The following is a 14,825-nucleotide window of genomic DNA, read 5'->3' on the forward strand; positions in this document are numbered from 1 at the left end:
TGCAGGAGACATTTCCTCGATATTTCCCGTAAACCTTTATAGGAGTTAGATTTAAAAGTTTAAAGTTATGTATATATACCATCAGCCATTTTCCAAGCACAATCAAAGACATTTTGTTCGTGTTTCATAAATAAATATTTCAATAACAACCTGACAACATGGCGTAACTCATTTGTCCTGAAAAATTGCACAAGGAGCAACACACTCTTTGGAGGATGAGTTTTTTTGTGTGACAATTTGAAAACGAATTAGGTAGTTATGGCCATATTTCCATATCAATTCGTAACAACCTGACACTGCGGTATAACTCATTTCTCTGGAAAGTATCGAGAAGAGATAGTTTACTCTTGGGGCTGAGTTCTTTTCGAACGGTTTTCTCAAAAACGACTCAGACAATTTTCTTCATACACTTTTTATTTTATTATGAGGTTAGGTTAGCGCCTAGTTCTGTAGCGGTGCTATATAAGACGTACACCCATAGCTTAACGTGGGATCTAAACCACATGAGTTATTCATATTTCATAAATAAATGTTCATTAATAACCTTAAAAACTAAGCATGCAGTTTTACACTAACATAGGAGGCACCTAGTATCAAAATCCGCCACATCCATTTCGCTTAGTTTCGAGTAATCGCGCAAAACGTGCATTAATGCTCCATATACACGAGTACATAGTCCTATATTTGAACGAGTTTTTTAGTATGAAATACAAAACAAAATTCTGTTTCCATGGAATTCCTTTAGTTCAAACATATAACAAGCGTTATATAACTCAATTTCGGTTAAAAAAAAATGGATTGACGGCTTTTAATACAAGGTGCCTCATATTTAATTTTCTTCAGTTCAACAACTATCGATTGATATATATATATATATACGAAATCTGTAAAGATATACAAGGGGTAGGTTACTTCTAAAATTTCTTCTCGCACGATTTCCTCAAATACCACTCTGGGAATTTTGTACATACATTATCTTATCTTATCTTATCTTATCTTATCTTATCTTATCTTATCTTATCTTATCTTATCTTATCTTATCATTTACAACACTTATGATGATCTTGCATCGTTTGGCCTAATCCTCGTTTCGCCTAACCAAATATCTGACACTTTTATAATAGATAAAAGATAAGCTTTATGTCCGCCATTTTAGGCGAAATAAGGATACTCGTTTGGCCTAATCCTCGTTTTGCCTAAAATGGTGGACTTAAAAAAATTGTGGAGATAAAACCGGAGGGAAATTTTTCGCAAAAAAAAAAAATCCCTACTATGTGAATAACTGAGAAATACAGATGCAAAACCAGTTAAACTCCTCTTCCATATTCAGTTTCATAAACTGTTAAATCCCAAACCTGCAAATAACCTAATGAGAAAAGCAGAATCAAACCCGGTTAATTCCATATTTCAAACAATTTGAGGTTTCGTACTGTATAGGATTAGTTTAGTAATCTGAATATTTATTGCAACTCTTCATAAATCATTCGAAATTTCATTTGGCAGAATTTGAAGTGTGTGCTTTCATTATCTTTTTTATTTTTGGACTGAAAATTGAAAAAAAAAAAGAAAATGAAATCTTTAGTTTTACGTTCCACGTTTATGCCGGTTAGGCTAAAGGAGACGGTGATGATGAGAAATGAATGGAATGGTGGTGTGAAGAAATTGGGAGGAAACGGGAGAACCCCGAGGAAACCCACGAGCACGGTGTTTGTCCACCACAAAGTCTACATGGCGCGATCTGGGATCGAACCAGGGACCCCAAGCAGCGGAGGTGAACGCCAGTAAGTACGCCAGAAATTTTTACTTGGGGGTGTGTTCAAAATAAAAGGGAGGGTGTGCTCTCAGGATAGTGATATAATTTTTAAACAGACTCAAACAAGAAAACAGTATATTTTGTTACGCAACTATTGCAATACTACTACTACTACTACTACTACTACTACTACTACTACTACTACTACTACTAATAATAATAATAATAATAATAATAATAATAATAATAATAATAATATCAGCTCTTCGCAGTGGTAGGTTCAATAAAGTAAGTTCATACATTTGAGCATTTATTATTATTATTAAACTAAGTAGTACAGTGAAACCTCTCAAAACAGACATCGGTGGAACCGATTATTTGTCTGTAAATGAGAGGTGTCCCTAAAAGGAAGGGTTCTCTCTCATAACACAACACCACACATATTTATGGCATGGAAGAATAAGGAAGTTTGTCGTCTTATGAAGATGTCCATTATTGAGAGATGTCCGTTAAGAGAGGTTTCACTGTATTGGTAATTAACCTCCACTATTTTACCCAATAATTTCCGTACATATGAATTTATTACATACGAATTATTGTAATTATTTTGCAAAATTCTGCTGTTATTTCAATTTATTCACCCCCAGCAAGTTTTAGTGGGTGATTTGTTTTTCCAAAATATTGAGAAAAAATTCCCTCGTCCCATGCTGAAATCACATTCGTTTAGTAATTAATACTGTACATAGTTCCAATTTCATTATTTTAATATTCTAACCCTGTAGTTAACGTTAATTGTTGTAATATTATTTGATCTCTTAATCTCCGTTCCTGCCCTTCCTGGCTACGTTATTCGGTCTGAATATCTTTCATAAGAAATTATTCATTGATTTAGTTGTTTTCCAGAAATCCAGTTTTTCAATTTACAAATATTTTGTATCTTACTGTTTTGTCTTCTTTAATATACCCTAATTTTAATAATCCCAGGGCTCATAGTGGTCTGGTCTCTTGTAAATAGTTGAAAAGTGACCAAAAAATGGTCAAAAGCACACAAAATCTCCTCATGCCCCTTTTTTCCTTTGCCAATTTCTAGCTCTCTTTCTTTGTTGTTTTGTTTCTTCTTTACTTCTTCTTTTTGATATTCCTCCTTTCTTAGGTTTTCAAAATATGCTTTGTAGTTACGGTAAGCAAACTTAGCAGATGTAAAAAGCTTCTGAGTAAGTGGAACCAGTTCTGGCCTATTTCAGAATTTCTTCATCCCAGACATTATATTTAACTTCGCATTAAGAGTTCTCAAAAACGTGAAATATTCAAATTCATCACCTACTCTTAAGAACATACAAAAAGCATAACACAAGACGAACATGATGAACCACACAACCACACACACACAACGTTGAACAGAGCATTAACTATTACGAGAGAAAACTAAAAGATTATTATGATAGAAGAAAGAATAGACACAGAAGGGTTCTCAACCCCACCTTGAGAACTTAAGCATCCACCAACCGTCCACTGTGCTTTAGAAAGAATAAAAGCTGAAGTGAGAATGAAGCTGACTGTTTCACATATTGAAGCTTTCAGAAGAGTAATGAGTAACAAGTTTCTGCCTTTTTCCATTTGTTTTTATATTTTTCTTAGAAAACTGCCAATGCAAAACATAAATCACACGAAAAAGTCACTTTACCTTTCAAAAAAGTAACTTTTAGTGACAAATTTTAAAAAAATAACTTTTAATGACCAACTTGAAAAAAGTAAATTTTAGTTAAAAAAGTGACTCACTATGAGCCCTGTTCCGCTCAGTGAACTTACGTGAATAAAAATACTTTACAAAAAAATAAGATAGCGCCAAATGCGTTCCTGCATAACACTAGACTCAGTCTAAAAAATATATATAATTCTTATTCAATCGATCTCTTCATTTCTAAAAACGTTTTGACTACACCCTTCTAACGTTTGTCCGTTGATACACCACTTGCAGAACAGGCTCGAAACCAGCTTCAGAGCTTTGGGGGCCATGAATATGTTAGGAGGGGCCAAGTCATTAAAAATTCTCTAACAAATATCTAAATTGTGCATTTTGTATTGAGGTCTGGAGGGGACATGAAAAATTTAGGAGGGGCCGGGCCCTCCCCAACCCCCTTCTGGTTGCGAGCCTGTTGCAGAGTAGCACTTACCAACTGAATCTGGTATAGGCTTATTACTATATTGTCACATTTTTCCTTATTGAGGAGGAGGTAGATGAATGACCGCTCAAGACGTTGCCAATTTCAGTCATCTGCATCTGTCCATCAATCTCTTTTCTCGGAAATGACCGCGGAGCCCAGAAGGGTAGGTGTGAGCGGTCTGTTTTGTCAATTGTTTCAATCGAAACACCGCCCGAAACAATGAGGTCATGTGGTTCTCGAAGCCGTACATTAGAACGAGGTCGCTTCGTATTTTGAAGTGAAATAAAATAAATAAGAGTATTCCCTTCTTTCCTAAGCGCTAAATCTTTTGTAACTTGATGTAATAAATAACCTATATGATACTGATTGATACAATTGGATTTGGGGAGTATTCCTTTTCCATCCAGGGGTGTGTGTAAAGAAATTTGGAGGGGTGTTAGGGGGGTGTTGGGGGGGGTGTAGATTACTCCCTGGTGAACGCTCTACTACTGAGCCACCGCGCACCCTGGACTGAAAATGGAGACACTATCCGCCTTATGCAGAGTCGTTTTGACGTATGATTAGCGTAATACTAAAGGCATAACTACTGCAGGAAACATATGTTAGTATAACACTTTAGTATGAAACTAATCAATCGTCAGATTAACTCTGCATAAGGTCCTATACGTCTTAATCTATTTAAATACCTATTCGTCAAACTTTAATAATTATTAGACAAATGCACGCAAAATCGAAAGAAAACGATACTCTAAGCAGTGATGATCATAATTTTGTTACAAGACAACACCAAAATTGTCTAGAAAACGTACAAGACACATGAAAAACTGGAAACGAAATGTAGCCAAAAAGACAATGTGAGTGGACTATCTATGGTTAAAAGTCGTTTGTTTTGTATTTCAGGGTAACTCTTTACTTTGAACAGAACATTGTTGGGTTAGGTTCTTCTCTAAACGGTCTCTTTAGCTTCAGCAGAACCTCTTTCTTAAAATGTCTCGTGTCAATTATCATTCAAAATTATAACATGCTTCTGGTACAACATGTTAAAAAATTTTGCCACTTATTTACCATTTCTGATTCTCTTTCTACCACTGTTTTGCTCAAACTCAACATTTGCACGTTTTGCTATATTTCAAATTCATATATTGGGATAATTGGCAAATTAGTATTCACCCTATTAGTCCATAAAAGGTTACGAACTCTTCCAAAATATAGTCATTCAGTTTAGGTATGTATACGGATAGGTATAATTAACTCCGCTTGTAATTACGAAAGGTTTGACAATTGAAAACAGCTCAAAGCTCACGTTTTACAAAAAGGTTTTTGAGGAATAGAAAACCGAGAAAATGGTGATGCACTAGAGGACGACGACGATATGGATTTCCATTTAGTAGATGATGATGGAGAGGAGGTTACATAATTCAATTTTTTGCACATTTGGATCCATTGTTTTCAATTTAGAACAAAATTAATGTAGCATTTATGTATCCATATTCACTTGTGCCAATCTTGTGCAATGTATAGTTGATAATACATCCCCCGCCAATATTTTAGTAGGCATAATACTGATTTCTGACTCTGACTCCCTCTCTTTAGCCGCAACAAAAATATCCGCTCGTCCAGATGCAAAAGCTGTTATTTCCATTTACATACGCAAAACCTGTTAAGTCCAAACTATTTTCTTCAATAACGCAATTCACAGACTAGTGTGATTATACAGCTTTCGACAGACCAACACTCACATTATTCTTAATTTTTTAATGTTCTCTAGTTTCTAATGTTTTTTTTACAATTATGACGTGTTTAAACAGTTTTTTTTTCTCGATTTGTCACAAATTTTAAAATGTGAATTTAACGGGTTTTGCTATTCACCTACTCATATATATTCGTATATATCCATGGTCCTAGTAAATACATAAAGGAGTTTTGGTAGTCCTAACTCCTCGAAAATAGTTAATATAATATTAATCTATATATTTTGCATTTCTTAATTCTTTATATACTAGGGACTTTTCTCTTATATAATTTCCCTCTAGTTGAATTTCCACGATTTTTTTCCGCCATTTTAGGCGTAACGAGGATTAGGCCAAACGAGGATCCTTTTTCGCCTAAAATGGCAGACACAAATCTTATGATTTATCTGTCATAAAAGTGTCAGATAATTGGTTAGGCGAAACGAGGATTAGGCCAAACGTGGCGACACGCTTATGATATTGGTTTCTAATCGAATTTAAAAGGAAAATTCATAAAGCGTTTTTCAAAGAAATCTTCTGAGTGTCCAGGTAGATAAAGAAAATAAGTCCTATTCCAGGATTTGAATACAATTAACAAACTGTTCACCCAAATCGCTCGACTATTTCGTATGTTACTCCAGATTTCTTTTATGTAGTGATTTTCTGTAGTAATTAGAAATTATATCTATTACAATGTATAAACGTATATTTGCGCAAGTCCCACTCTCTTTTCTGTCACAATAACTGATGTAAAACAGGTTGAATTTGTGAAATGATAGAAATTACTTTGGTCGTTAACAATAAAAAAAAGTATAACTAACTAACTAACTCTATGGCCTATGGAACCAGGAGGTTTCATGCCGTGTTCGCGAAAGCTCTCCACTGACTTCTATCCTTAGTCAACTGGATAGTTTCTACTTTGTGTTCTTATTTCTGCAAGATCCATCTTAATATTGTCTTTCCATCTGCGTCTAAGTCTTCCTAATGGTCGTTTTCCAATTGGTTTTCCAGTTAAGACTGAAAGCGTTCCTACTTTCTTCCATCCTGGCTACATGACCTGCCCAGCTGAGCCTCCTACACTTAATGACCCTAACACTGTTTGGTAAACCGTATAAATTATGTAGTTCCTCGTTATGAAGTTTCCGCCATTCCCCATTCTCGTTCCTCGTGGGTCCGAATATTCGTCTCAGTATCTTGTTCTCAAATACTTTTAGTCTATGTTCTTCCTTCAGAGTAAGCGACCATGTTTCGCAACCATACAGAACAACAGGCATGATTATCGTTTTATATATTTTAAGCTTCAAATTCCTTGACAGAATTCGCGACGACAAAAGATTTTGAACTGAACAATAAGACGAATTCCTTGCTTTCAGTCGACCTAACCATATTTCTTCGTAAATATGGTTTTCATTTGTTAATATTGATCCTAGACATTTGAAAGTATCCACTTTACCAAAAGTATTATTTGATCCACTTTACCAAATTGATATGGATATTGAAAGTATCCACTTTACCAAAAGTACCCATCCATAATTTGCCTATTACGATCTCGACGAACTTCCATGTATTTAGTTTTCTCTGAATTTACTTCTAAACCCATGTCCCTGCATGCGTTTAATAAGACCTCTGCGTTTCTTTCTATTGTTCTCTTATCATCTAGTATTAAATTTACATAATTAGCGTACGCCATAACCTGGTGAATACCATTCAACTCTTTGATTTTCCTTATAGCGTATTCCAGGACAAAGTTGAATAATAATGACGACAACGCATCTCCTTGTTTCAGGCCATTTTCGACGTGAAAGCTCGTGGACAAAAATTTTCCTACCCGGACTTTACTTTGGGATTCATTTAAACATATCTTAGTTACTCTAATTAGCTTTTTCGGTATTCCAAATTCTGTGAGAATGTTGTACAATGTTTCTCTCCTAGCTGAGTCGTAAGCCTTTCTAAAGTTAATTAGTTGATGTACCGGGGAATTGTATTCCCACTTCTTTTCGAGTATTTGTCGAATGGTAAATATTTGGTCGATATTTAATCGATCTCGTCTAAATCTGTAATAATAGAATTACAATAACAAATACCTAAGTAATAAAATTTTATGAATAAAATTAATTAATTAATAATCATCTGTTCATAGAACTCGTTTAGACTTACATGAAAAGACTTTAACTCTCTAACACAGTTTTGTGCAAACTGAAGGAACTGATTCGGGTAGATGAGTAGTTAACGCAGTGGATTTCTAAACAGAGAATTAATGTCCGAGTCCGTGAGGAATAACCTATTTAGTATATTTCAATTTCCATTTATACTCAGTGTGATAAACAAAACGAATGAGATGTTGGAATGGCGGAGAATTGGAATAGAACCATGAATGGAGACGAAGATTTATAAACTTATTTTCTTAATTTGTACTAGATTTGATATTTTTAAGATTATTTCAACCATTTTCTAGCTCATGTATGATCAATGCATGGTTTTTCTTCTCGTATGTAGTAAAACAATGCAATGAGTATACACACAATGAGTTATAATGTTTTTGATATAAGAACATTCATTGGACAACACACTCCAAGCAATACAGATCAATCTTAAAGTGGAGAATTTTTTCGTTCATTAATTGCAGAGCAAAAGCCTGTTTCAGTGTTCCACGGACTCACCAACAGCTTGAAAAGTTGGGTTGCATCTGTCCAGGCGTTTGTGGTAGCAACGAACGTACAGGATCCGGTCTAATAGAGTTATAGTAGTCAGGGTTTCGACTACTTTTGTTGCTGACTGTACAAAAGATATATAAAAAAAAATGTACTGTAAATGTAAATATTTCAATAATTCAGTAAATATAATGTGATGCACGCATAAAATATATTTTAACTAATGTTCTTTTAATTTTTTAAGGTGCTACTTTTTTCGGTGGATCTGAGAGATCGGGAACGGTTGTCGATACATTGTGTTATATGATGAACTTTAAAGTTAATAAAATAAAAAGTAGAATAATGTAAGTCCCGCATCCCACCGCCACACACACACACACACACTTTGAGCACTATACGGTATGTGTCAAATTATGTCTGTAAGAAATTAAAAATGAGAAGTTTTCATTAAGATGTGGAATCATGAAGTGTTCACCCACCGTATATGATTAATGTCCTTTCAAGTATTTTAAGTTGCATTCATTACTTCAGTAAGCATTATGGGGCGCCACATAAATTTGAAAGTATAGTTCCAGAGTGAAGTTATCAACACGAAAAACATGAGAGAAACAATAAAAGACACATAAGCTAATATGGATATTAAAATATCAATATTGCTACACAGGTGTCCTACAGCTAGTGATTTTCTTATCTGTGAAAGGTTGTTTCTCATAATTTTCTGTCGGTTGTGTTTGTGCACCAGGAAACAGCGCACATTAACTAGCTTGAACGTCAAAGAAAAGATCTAAGTAAAAATAAACGCAAGAAACACCAAATATTCACATACGGAGAACCTTATGTTTTAAGCGAACATTTATGGCAGAAAGAGAGAAGCCAGTCAGGTTTAACGATACTTGGTTGAATTTCGGCTTCACTGATTTACTGTGGTACGATAGCTACGGATATCCTTTATCCAAGGGCGCCCATGTTATGGTTTCCAAGTGGGGCCAAGTATAAGCGACGTTTCAAATATAGTTGCAAATTTTGCTGTAACTAATGTAAAAATTCTATTGGATTATCGATATTCTGAAGTACAATTTCATCTAGGGGGGCGAGCGGCCCACCTTGCCCCCCTGTTGGGTGCCCTTGCCTTCATCTAATAACATCCTTGGACATGCGTGTTTCTGTACGAATGGTGAACATCTTTTTCTTTATTTTCACTTGATCGATGTTATGCTTTATATCTTTCAGGTGTTTTGAAAGACTCGCTGCTGGGGCATTATGTAGGATTTAGGATTTAGTTTTCTGGGCTTTCGGCATTTATGTTCCGTCACGTATGAGGGATGACGTCCCTCAGCGAGCACACTATCCGGAGAAAGGGAAGAAAGAAGGATTAGGGAAGGAAGGAAGCCTATATAATAGGTACTACCCCGACATTTACCTGGTGTAAATCTAAAAAAAAAAACATTGGAACACCATTCAGGATGGCTGCCCTGAAAAAAGCTTTTTACACTTTCGACCGAGTGCCCCCACCAGGAATCGAACCCAAAACCGCTCGCACCGAAGGCATGAGGTAAGATGCGTGTAGTATCCCGAATAGGCTCTCTCATCTTTCAAACTAGTGTGTGTGTATTCCTTTCCGTCAAGTGTTAGTATGAATATGAAACCATAAATACATGGGTAATCCATTTCTAACTTTTTAACGATATTTTGGAGGCACAAATTCTGTATTAAAATAACATTTTCTGAAACTTTTTTTTTTTTTTCGTTTTACAATTTTGGAATTAAATAAAGGGATACCCAGTTCATTACATTATTGTTTATTTTGATACTGTCTGCTATGCTGAGAGCGTTATTTCATTGGGAGGTAATGATTCCTTCAAAGTTTCAATCCTGTAATGAGATTCTACGGAACGAAAATCTTCAAACTTTTCACTTATGGTGTGAATTCGTCAAGGGGATTAATTCATCCCAACACTGAAAGTTTTCTTATGTACGTTACATGGTTATACAGAAATAAAACACTCTTCCACTATACCTTTCGTAACGATTATATGATTTTAATGCAATATGACCTTTATTTTCTTTCAGGTTTTTAAATAATCCCTATTGTTCTGTAGTCGAAATCGAACAAGAAGTGAATTTACTTCACCTTAAAAGATGTGTTCCGCCACAAATTCCAAAGGTGGAACCACAAATTTCATTGAAATTACCAGACATTCATGAAAGGTAAATAGGAACACATCAGAATTTTAATTATCACTTCAGATAGAAGTTCAACCAAAACTGTGAATTTACTCTACTCTACTCTTTTTTAAAAAAATACCATCAATAATATCACATTTTTCTTAAAAATTACTTGATTTTCACTAAAAGTAGCCTCTGCTTTCTTTGATGATTCCCAGTGAGGCCTGTCGCTTGGATTTGGATAAGAGGTGGATTCACGTCAAGTTAAAAGAGCTTAAAGGGAAAATAAGAAAAATAATAAAAGGAAAAAAGAAAATTTAAATGAAAATGGTAAAATATGGTCAAAGGTAAGATAGTGAAAGCCTATTATATAGTCACTTGAGAAAATTATCCGTTTTTAGAAGGCAAATATCTGGTAAATATTTAGTTGTTAATACAGAGTTGTGATTGTGTTTAGGCTTACGAATGTACAAAAATGTGGTGAGATGCCAGGATTAAATCAGCGCCTTGTCTTTTTTAATTGCTGACCCTGTGAGAAAATATTTTTTAAACTGTGTATATATTCGAACATTTAAAAAGTATCAATTTTTTGCTCAAATTACAACAAAAATCAAGAAGAAAACAGCAGCTATTGTGAGACAAGTCATTACAGTGCCATCTGTCGACTTTTTTAAACAACTAGATAAACGAATAAAGTGAACCATTGATATTATCTGACATCTAGCGGATAACTAAGAAACTTAGTTAAGAATAACATTCTCAAAACCACAGACAACATAGGACTTTTAATACAATTGCGAATTTATGTATAATTTGCTGAAAGGTAAGATTAATAGCTGATACACGATTTTCAAAAATCATATCACATATTCGTATATGGCAAACATTGATCCTCGATTTCATATTTTTCAGATTAACATTACTTGTGTGATTGCCTCAAGTATTTTAACCCCTTCGTATCTATAAATCTAGCGCATGCGCCTTCAATGCGAGAGAACAGAGTTCGATACCCGGTGTTGGCTCAAATGGTTCGTGCCTTACGTTAAAATGTAGGTCCACTCCTCGTATATCCTTGATACTGAAAAGGACATCAAATTGCATAACAACGAAAAATATAATAACATTGAATGTTTCAGTTTAACGTCCCGCGATTATACTCTTCAGCCTAAAGGAGACGAATGATTAAGACAAGTGAATGATGATAAAGAAATGGGTGGAATGAGGACGTGGTAGGAAGTGAAAGTGCCACAAAAAACCCTCATAGATACGATGTAGTTCACCACGAACTTACTTGGCGGAGATCGAACCAGAGACCCCACACTCCAGAGATAAGCGCTCTACCACTGAGCCACCGTGCTTTCCTCAGAAGAAAAAAAAAGTATTTATAATACGAGGCTCAATACTTAAAGGATGAATACTAAGAATAAACACATACAGAAGTGCCTTGCGGTCGAGGTCGAGGTTTAGGCCTAAGTCGCGGTCGTTACCTCGGTGTCTATGTCGCAATGGATGAAAGGCGCACACAGCAACTCGGAGTTCTCAGTTTGAGGAGAAATATTGCTGTGATGCGTGTGAAATTACTCCGTGCGTGTTTTATTGTTCAGTTGAATCTCATCCTTTTCAATAAATTCTTATTTCTTTTTTCAATTTTCCGTGAAGTACCGGTACCCTCTTTCAGCACCCAGGCAAGGATACCATTTCCCAGTAAAATCAAAAAGAGAGTGACCACGTGAAGTTTCGTCACTGCAATTCCATTGTTCGACATTGTTTCCTCTTGGATACGTGCCCGTCTTTATATATTTACTTACCGTATTTATCAGTAACGAATTTAGATTTTTTTTATTAATCCCGGAATTCTTGGGGGCGGGGATTTGAAGCTTTTAAGCATAAATATGATGAATACGAGCTTCTTTTTTCTTTAGAAATTCCGAAATTTGAAGACTTCAGCTCGAAAGCCCTCTCCTCATAACCGTCACTATCTTATATAATAATAAGCTAGAGTATAATTCTCAAATAACTATGAATATCTTACCTGGTATTTTCATTTGAGTTGCTATTTTCTTCCATTATCTATTTAATACGAGCCGATGTTATTTGATGACATGATGTTATTTGTGCCTTTTATCCCATATTGCTGGAACATTCCTCACTATTTTTATTAATATGTCTTTCACAATCAAATTTACCTCTCGAGCATAGACACACACACAATCCTCTGCAGACGAAATTCTGAACAAATGAAGATTTTATTCCGTGCAGTTTCAGGAAGAACCAATGAGAACAGGAGGTACAGCAATGTTTCCATCTGAACGTCGATTTAAAAACAAACTCGTTTATCATCGCAACCATTAATTCACCATCGCGATCGACCTCTAGGCCGCGATGTAGCATATACTGTATCTCCGACATGCTTTGGGTATATGCTTCATTTAATACCTACTGAGATTTCTGTTGTTTGCAGCCCAGAAAAGACAAAAGTTAACACTGTCTTGATTTCAGTATTCCTCATCTGAGCCAATTCCAAAGTTTCAAACTGGCAGTGTTTTGGTATGAGCTAAAAGGTCGTATTTTCCTATATCGTTGATAGCTCTGTATTCTCACCAGCTCTTAACATACTCTTTACTAGTTTTAGTGTTGATAGTTTAATACGTCCCATTTAATACTGAAAAATTATTTTGCATAAAGCGAAAGCTGGAATAAATTATGTTCTAACTATTTTCTGAATTTTAATATGGTTCTTTCAATTAGTAATACAATTTTCTTATCTAAATTGGCAATTAATTGTACGCTATAAATAATGTTGGAGGGTTAACTTCACATAATCAATTAAAAGGCTACAATGATTCACAAAATGATATGCGATTTATTCACAAATGGTACTTCTCTTAAGCTCAAAGAAAATTAAGAAGGAAATTAAAAACACACAAACTAGAAAGAAGAAAACAAACCTATTAGACCATATTTTTCGAACAATTTTACGTGTTATTAGTGTTGTAGTACTAAGGATTTGGTAACATATGATTATAATTTTCATTCTCAGAAGAATGTTTATGATATTTTTCACGAGTTTTACCGGAATATGCAAACCGCGGCTTTCCGTAGGGATATCCACGTACATTATGAATAAAAGACAAAAATGTTTAACATTTTCATTTACCTTTTTTTGCTAATGCGTTTGTACAGTCCTGCAGGCTCTTGCATTGTTTGGCCTAATCTTCGTTTCGCCTAACCAATTATCTAACACTTTTATGACAGATAAAAGATAAGCTTAATGTCCACCATTTTAGGCGAAATAAGGATACTCGTTTGGCCTAATCCTCGTTTTGCCTAAAATGGTGTACTATAAAAAAAATCGTGGAGATAAAACTGGAGGGAAATTTAAAAAAAATATTCCCTACTTTGTGAAGAACTGAGAAATACAAATTCGAAAGAACGCACGCAAAATCGAAAGAAAACGATACTCTAAGCAGCGATGAACATAATTTTGTTATCAGACAACACCAAAATTGTCTAGAAAACGTACAAGACACATGAAAAACTGGAAACGAAATGTAGCCAAAAAGACAAAGTGAGTGGACTATCTACGATTAAAAGTCGTTTGTTTTGTATTTCAGGGTAACTCTTTACTTTGAACAGAACATTGTTGGATTAGGTTCTTCTCTAAACGGTCTCTTCAGCTTCAGCAGAACCTCTTTCTTAAAATGTCTCGTGTCAATTATCATTCAAAATTATAACATGCTTCTGGTACAACATGTTAAAAAATTTTTGCCACTTATTTACCATTTCTAATTCTCTTTCTGCCACTGTTTTGCTCAAACTCAACATTTGCACATTTTGTTTTGCTATATTTCAAATTCATGTATTGGGATAATTGGCAAATAATTATTCAGCCTATGTTAGTCCATAAAAGGTTACAAACTCTTCCAAAATATAGTCATTCGGTTTAGAAATGTATATGGATAGGTATAATTAACTCCGCTTGTAGTTACGAAGGGTTTGACGATTGAAAGCAGCTCAAAGCTCACGTTTTACAAAGAGGTTTTTGAGGAATAGAAAACCGAGAAAATGGTGATGCACTAGAGGACGACGACGATATGGATTTCCATTTAGTAGATGATGATGGAAAGGAGGTTACATAATTCAATTTTTTGCACATTTGGATCCATTGTTTTCAATTTAGAACAAAATTAATGTAGCATTTATGTATCCATATTCATTTGTGCCAATCTTGTGCAATGTATAGTTGATAATACACCCCCCCCTAATATTTTAGTAGGCATAATACTGATTTCTGACTCTGACTCCCTTTCTTTTTGATAGGTTTTGTATCTTGAGCCTCGATAAAAATGGCCGCTCGTCC

The sequence above is a fragment of the Thermobia domestica genome, chromosome 3 (assembly GCF_964235325.1).
Source record: "Thermobia domestica chromosome 3, izTheDome1.hap1.1, whole genome shotgun sequence".
NCBI lineage: Eukaryota > Metazoa > Arthropoda > Insecta > Zygentoma > Lepismatidae > Thermobia > Thermobia domestica.